The sequence below is a fragment of the Suricata suricatta genome, chromosome 1, assembly GCF_006229205.1.
Source record: "Suricata suricatta isolate VVHF042 chromosome 1, meerkat_22Aug2017_6uvM2_HiC, whole genome shotgun sequence".
NCBI lineage: Eukaryota > Metazoa > Chordata > Mammalia > Carnivora > Herpestidae > Suricata > Suricata suricatta.
Genome location: NC_043700.1, coordinates 72,981,263 through 72,989,301, shown reverse-complemented (window position 1 = coordinate 72,989,301; position 8,039 = coordinate 72,981,263).

Here is an 8,039-nt window from a genome sequence, read left to right as displayed (position 1 = left end):
CCCTTCTGCCTGGCTCTCCTCATGTTTCCAGAGGGGTTCTTGTAAGCATTAGTAAAACCTGGATAAAAGCAGACACAGTAGCAAAACTTGTGGTACACAAGCCCCACTTCCTCTGTCCACAATATCAATGGAATTTACAGAAATCCAAGTTAATAAATAGAAAATAGTAAAAGTATATGATTGCTAGGTTGCTAATAAGAAGATAAATTGACCCAAACACTCCACAGAGTAACACATAGCAACATTCTTTAAAATCTTCATGCCCTTTGAGCCAGTAATTCCCCAGAACTATTTATATTCAACTAGGCTCAGCACAGCATTATTTGAGTCCCAGGACACTCAATCTTTAGCCAAATTTTTCTAACTTTGATCAGGTGGTACTTTCATCCAAAATACACTCACTCATCCAGAAAAAGCAATGTTAGATCCTCTGTAGACTGAGCAAAGCTTCAGCCTAGTGATCTCCTATAATTCCCAACCAGGATCTCAGGGGTTGTTTGGAAATATGGCAAGTATTTTATAGTCCTGGTGGGTAGGGCCAGGGATGTTATGCAGCTGCAAAGCTTGGGCTACTTCCACATAACAAAGAATTGTTCTGCCCAAAGTACTAGTAGTAGAAGCTGATATTCTGCCTGTAACTCTTCAGGGTCAATGCCCCAGTGACTGGAAACATTGTCTGCTTATGGTTCACAGCTATGCTCCTCACTGAGCATTGCTCCAGGTTACTCATCTCCCAGGAGAAACCCATAGGTGGTATTAGGCAGATAAAAGTTGCAAAGGCCTGACTCCTCTGCTTCCACTTGGGACAGTTCCATAGGGCCTTCCTTTCTCCATGACTCCCTTAGGATTGCTGAGACTTCAGTTGCTATCCTACTGCAGCTCAGCTTCTCCCTGTGCCCCATCCTACCCTCCTAACTTCAGACTGGGAGCATTTCTTGTGAGCATGTACAAGTAAACGTTGTGCATTCAAGTCTCCCCCTCCGAGTCTGTTGGCACAGAACCTGATTTATGATAACCCCGACTGAGATACACTGCCTTAGTCCATCTCCTTATTTTCCATATGAGTAAAGAAAGGTCTAGAAAGGGTAAAAATCATGTTCTGCATGATTAGTTCTGCACTCACTGCACGTACTACACATTACAAATGGTGACAACCTTGAGAAACTGGAAAAGAACAGAAAGAGAAGGAAAAAATATGTTAAAATCTTTATTGTGGGTGGGGCACCTGGCTGGCTCAGTCAGAAGAACAAGCAAATCTTGACAAGTGGTAAGTTTGAGCCCCATGTTGAGATTACTTTAAAAATAAACTTAAAAATCTATTTAAAAAGTCTTTACTGTAGTAAATCATAAATGAGAATTTTAAAAATAATTTAGATTTAACTATATGGAGAAATGCTTAATAATGATTGAGTCTGAGAATCAATATTAATCAACTGCAATAGTGGAAATCAAAAGAAGACTGCTCAAATATCTGTTTGGGGAAAACTATTTACTAGATTTCCTAACTACTATCAGTCTACCTAAACTATTCATATTTAGAGTGTGTGATGGAACCAAAAAATAATAATTAGAAATTTTCCTCTTAAAAGTAAACAGCTAGAAAGATATGGATAGTATCCACTGAGGTGAGAATGAATAAACATAAACAGTAAATTAAGTACCCTTCATTTCCATTCCTCTTTCTCCTGAAAACATAGCTAGTAGTTAGGCACCCCTAAAAGATCATTTTTAATGTAAACCCATAATTGTGATCTAAAACTAAGTTGAAAATTACTAAGATTTTTTTTGAGTAAAGTAAAATAATGTCTTTATCACACATTAACTCTCTTAATTTTCTCAGAATCAAAATTAGTATTTATAGAGGTAGGAAATAAAGCACAACAAAATGAACAGAATTATTACTAAAGCCAACATGACCAAAATAATTTTCCCCAAATCCTCACTTGAAAAGAATTTGGTATTTTAAGGCAAAAATTCACAGAAGTCCTTTGTATTTAACCAACCATCTCAAAATATTGTTTCAAATACTTAACAATTTTAAAACATTTGAGTGGTACTTTTGCCCTATATATGTCCCAAAATAATCCTGAAAATATTTTTTCTAACATAAAATAAAATACTTTCTGCCTTTCAAAGTCTGAGAGAGAACATACATAAAATACTCAGTTCCTGTTTATTAATTAGTTCATGATATGAAAAGATTGTTTTCCAATAGCTTCAGGGAAAACTAACTAGAATTTACTGTTAATAATGTTCTCATTTTCTTGGTCATCTACATGAAGTACAATGAGAAGTTATACTTACTCTTTAAAACTGAAAAATTGCAGAAGTTATTTCCAGATCCCACTCTGTTATACAAACTGGGGTTTAACATCAAAGAGAACCATGATTATCTTAGTCATCCTCTGGTTCACTGGCCACACCCCCTAATATTGCATAGAACAATCATATGTTTAATTAAATCTGGTAAAAGTAATACGCATTCTACATTTGGGGGCTACAATATGGGCCTCCTCCTGTGTTAAACATGTCCCAGTTTATATCTAAGTTGACAATTCAAAGGCTAAACCAGGAAAGTCAGGACAGCTTGACTTTGTTGGTTTCCCAGTTGTACAGCTTGCAATCTCTCTATTTCATCGCGGTAGCAGGGCTTATACCATAACAGGAACAGACTGTTCCATCAGCAGAACAAAAATTGAACTGACAGCAGCTTTCTCCAAAACTGTGACTGTTTTCCAAATGTGCTTGCTCTAGTTAGGGCGAAGGTTATTTATTCAAAGCTAATAGAAGTTATCGTGGCCACCAGTTTTCTAAGTTGAATTTAGAAACTGTTGCTTTTCTCTCTTACCTAAAAGATCTGGTCATATTCCTAGACCGTTTTCCTAGCTGTTAGGTTCTGAACCAAATATCTTCATATCTGTGTGAAATTGTGATCTGATGTTAATCACTCTATTTAGCTTGGCATCCATGAACATTCACACAGTTAGAAAATGACATTTCTTTGATATTCTTATAATTATGATTTATTTCTTCTCTATTAGGTCACTTTTAAGATCAGTTCTATGATGAAAGCAACAAAAAAAACTGGAAACCTTTGGATCGTGGAAATAGCTTTCTGACAGATTATTCTCTGTTTAATCTCGATTAAATCATCCTGGTTTCCATTGTCCTTATGATAAAATCCAAACTACTTAATTTAGCTTACAAGCTCCCTACCATCTGCATTTTGATACTCTTCCAAGGTCTCATTTCTCCCTTGAACTCTAGCCTCAGCTTTAGTAAACTTCTTCCCATTCTGGAAGGTACCATGGTCCTTCCTGCCTTGGAATATGCACAAATGCTTCTCTCCACCTAAACATTCTTGCTGGAAATACCTCTTCCCCTTTTATCTGCCTACCTCCCTTCTCATCTTATTTCTCTCTTTCTCCTCTCTCTATCTCCCTCTCTCCCTCTGATATAGATGATATATTATAGAGAAATATAGACATAGACACAGACATAGATATAGATACAGATATAGACATATAGATTTGTGCATTTATAGAGTTTATCAATGTCTGAAAGGATCAGTAATGCCATTAAGAGACTCAACTGTCTCAAAACATCTCTCTTAACTATACATTCTTATAAAGATGAAAATAAAAATTTTAGAGAATTAACAAAGAATTATTTACATGTAATAAGTTTAGTACAGTATATAATGTGATTTGCTTTGTGAATATGCCAGGTAGAGAAGAGAGCTCCAAGGTAAGAAATGGGGGCCAGGACAGGGAGCCCCTTAGAGACCTAATCATCTATATTAGCGCTACCAAGCAGGACTATAGACTAGTGCTTGTCTGTGAACTGCGTTATAGTATAGGGAGAAGATAGTTTGCACTAGAGTGTAAATCCACACATTGCTTCCTTCCTTGAGAAAGTCTTGCCAAAGAAAAAAAATCAGTTAAATTTAACAACTAAATTTAACACTAAATTTGAAGTTTACTGACTTTGTATACCACTGATCTAAAGCAAAATTTCAAGGCCCTAGAAAAAGAACTAAACGTAATAGAAAGAACCATAAAAGCAAGAAGAAACTTACTCAATGAAAGTTTTACATCTGTCAATTTTATTTAATGTTGGGCTTTAAGTTATATCCATAATGACATTCTTTGTTTTCTCCTACCTGTGACACACTATACTTCACTATTATATTAACTAGGTAAATAAGGAAATGTTTCTTAATTCAGAAAACATCAGTACAACATTAACATTTTACAATGGAGAGTTTGCATTAGATCAGTGGTTCTCAACTGAGGGTGATTTTGCACAGCTACCATTCCCCCCATCCCCAGGTAGCACTGTCAATATTGAGAAATTTTTTATTGTCACAGCTGAAACTGCAGGGCAGGGGCAAGTGGACGGGTAGAGACTGCATTTAGTGGGTAGAGACTGGGGGTACTGGTAAACCCCAGTACAAGACTATTATGCACAAGACTGCACTTCCCCAAACCAAAAAACATTCAATCCAAAATGCTACCATTGTTGAAGCTAAGGAACCTTGCACAGTAGATGGTCTCTAAAGTCCCCTTCATCTCTCACATTGTCTGATTCTTTATTGTGATGTTGGCAAGAATTGTATTCATATTAGTGACCTCATGACAGTGGGCAAAGTGACTTCTTTACCTAACATCAATTTCTGCAATGAAATACATTTAGGGTATAAAAAGAACAGGATAATATAATTTCAGTATATATTCAAAAACTGAAATAGTTATAATGCTCAGCAAACTTCCATGTTACTGATTTATTCTAATTGAATGTTTTTCAAAAGGGTAGAGGGCTGCCAGAAACTTCTGCCTAAAATGACTTTATTTTCTCTATCAGCTATTTCTTTAATCCAGTTGTATAAGAAGATGTAAAACATTCAGGAAACTTAGATTCAGCCAGCACCTGTGTCCTGATCTATTACAAAGCCTTAAGCAGGGTTCTATATTCTGGGCTTTAGTTTTTATTTTTACTGGAAAACAGACATACCATTTAAAGGCTAAAACCAAGAATGTTTGGCACAAAAATAACATGATGTGTTGTATTCCTTGAAGCTTTTGTTTAAACTTTTCTGCAGTTAAAAAAAATAACTACCACAAAAGAAGTTTTACTCCGATATTCTTATGAGTACCCTGCAAATTCTGTAACTCTAAATAGAATGACTGTTTCTTTTACATATACTTTAGAGTGTATGGTATTTTTTATTAAGTTAAAACACTATGTTCAAAAGAACATATATCTTATTGCATATAAAAATTATTTCGTGATGATTTCCAGTGCCTGCTTGCTTAATGATATCATTGTGTCTTGTCTGTAAGATTCACCAGACATCAGATTTGGAGCTTTGGTGAAAGACCAAAGGATGTCAGTTATGCCCCTGGAATTACACCCTTCTATTTGATCTGTTCCAGCTTTTTCAGCTGGCACGTGCATACTTGAAAAGAAAAAAACTCAAGTTCCCAGGATGGTCTTTTGTCTTTGGTCCTTTTTTGCAGAGAGAAGTAATCTTGCCTCTGCATCTTTCACTATAGTTTTGTCAAGTGTTTCCAAAAGCACTTATCCCCAAATACTTGGATACTGCTCTTAAGTGTTCTTCAATGTCATTAGATCTTTTATGTTCACATCCATAAACGATAGTGTTTTGTAGGGCTTATATAAATATTAATGACTACATGCTAAGCATCAAATGCAAAATGGGCAATCAGGATTTTTATTTAAATTTAAAGGTGCAGGATAGAAACGTCAAGCCCATATAAACAAAAAACTGCAGACTAGATCTCAAAAGGCAATATGGAAACTGGAATAGCAACAGAGAAGTTTCCAAGTGTATCAAAATGAATAATGAAATCAAAATAAAATAATATTGGCATACTTACAAAATAAGTATTTTGACCTATTAACAGAATGAATTTAAGAGCAAAATCTCTGAAGTCCCAACTGCCTACGAGAAACTGAGTAACTTAATCTCTGTACATTTTGATTTCCTTATCTGTAAAACGGGATTTTAAAAGTACTTACTTCATAGTTAGTGTGTGTATTGAATGAGTCCACATGTTAATGTGTTTGCCCAGTGCCTGACACAGAGCATGTACTTGATATACATTAACTATTATTCATAAAAATGATGTAGTTTCTATACTACTCAAAGATCTAGATCAGGGGTAGGCAAACTACAGTCTGGCCCACAAGCCAAGTCCAGCTGGCCACCTGATTTTGTAAACAGTTTTCTTGGAACACAACTATGTCCCATTCATTTATGTACTGTCTAGGGCTGCTTTCACCCAAAAACAGCAACATTGATTCCTCGTAATGGTGACCATATGGCCTGCAAAGCTGAAAATATTTACTCTTTAGATCTTACTGTGTCTAAGGCTCTGTTGCCCTGAAAGAAATCACAATAAGCATGCTGATAATCATCAAGAAGCAGCACACAAGTTCCCTCTGCTAACAGTCGCTCAAAGTTTTTCTGGAAGTTCTACCCCTAAAGGGTATTGATTTGAAAGGAAAAGTAGGGATGGGACTGGTGGGGGAGAGAGAACAAAGACATCCTACAGGGATTAGGGCAAAAAGGTTTTCTTCTAATGGTTTTTAATGGATTCTTGCCATTAAAAGCCACTGTCATGGCTGTCTCTTTTAAAGGTTTAAAGTAAGACCATTTTGAAAGTGTTGTTTAGAATCTATAGAGTTGTGGTTAAGAACAAAAACACTGGAGCTAGATTTCTTGGGTTCCAATCCTGATTCTACCATTAACTAGCTCTGTGACCTTGGGAAATTAAATAATCTCTGTGGTAAGGATTAACATCAGTAATCCATTCCTAAAAGTTGAATGAGGTATGCACAATGTTCACCAGACTGCTTTAGTTTTAAATGAGAAAATCTGTACGTGTGCCCCACCTCACACACCCCACCCTCCATACACACCTAGTGTTACATACAACACTAAGCCTTCTTATGTGTGTCCCAGTCCTAGCTAGAGCTTTTGTCACAACGCTGTCACCTTCCTAAAAAGAAACTAAAGCCGTAAAACTGCCTATTCATAATTATTAAAGTATCATTTCAATCAGATGTTCAAAACATCTTTCTGATCATCAAAATTTGTTTAAAAATAAAAAAAACTGTGGCTTTGTATGAAGTCACATTTCTTCTCCATGCAATTGCTTTGCTCGGTTGCTCCGCTATTTCACTATTTTCTTCAACACTTTCTCACTGCATGGTTTTAGGCAAGACAAGGCCTCAATACAAAAGGCACTGTGGAAAATTTGTTCGGGACCAAGAACCCAAGATAGGATCGCACTGTCAGGAGGCAGTGGGGCTCCTCCTGGAACTTGCAGCATCCTAGATGCCCAACACTTTGGTTGTGCAAGACGTCCGCTCGCAATTCTCATTTTCTATCACTTTAGATTAATTCCAGGATTTTTCTACACACCTTTTTGTTTAAAATGTACTGAATTTCATAAATGTAAATTTTTCCCATATAAACATTGCCTGAAAGGTACGTCCACTCTACAAAGTATGAAAAACCACAATATACGTCCCCAAAACACACCCCACCCTCGCCCAAGCCGTCCTGCAACCCTGGCTGGTGCTCGCAACTCACCGGTGTCTCCAAATGCTCAGCTGCTGGACAGCAACTGGGGGCCTCCTGTTCCGCGTCTTTATCTTCCGGTCTGACCAGGCCCCGCCCCCAGCACAGCCCCCTACAGCGCCCTCCCTGCCCCCACCTCCGCTGGCTCGGGCAGCCGTGCTGGGCCAGCGCATGCGTGCAGGTGGCGCTTCTCGCTTCTCCCTGGCTGAGGCTTCCAAGCTTTGACGGAGTTCCTAGGAACCCGGGGAAGTGACCTCGAGGTATAAATGAGTGCTTCCCAGGCAAAGAGGCTTCCCCGCATTCGAAGAGACAAACAGCTGCACCTAAAACAATGGCCATTGCCAAACCCCGGATGTAGCCATAGTTTACCAAGATTCAAAGATCATCGTCACAATCTTGGAAGTAAGCTGTTAGCTCGGAAGTCTTTATA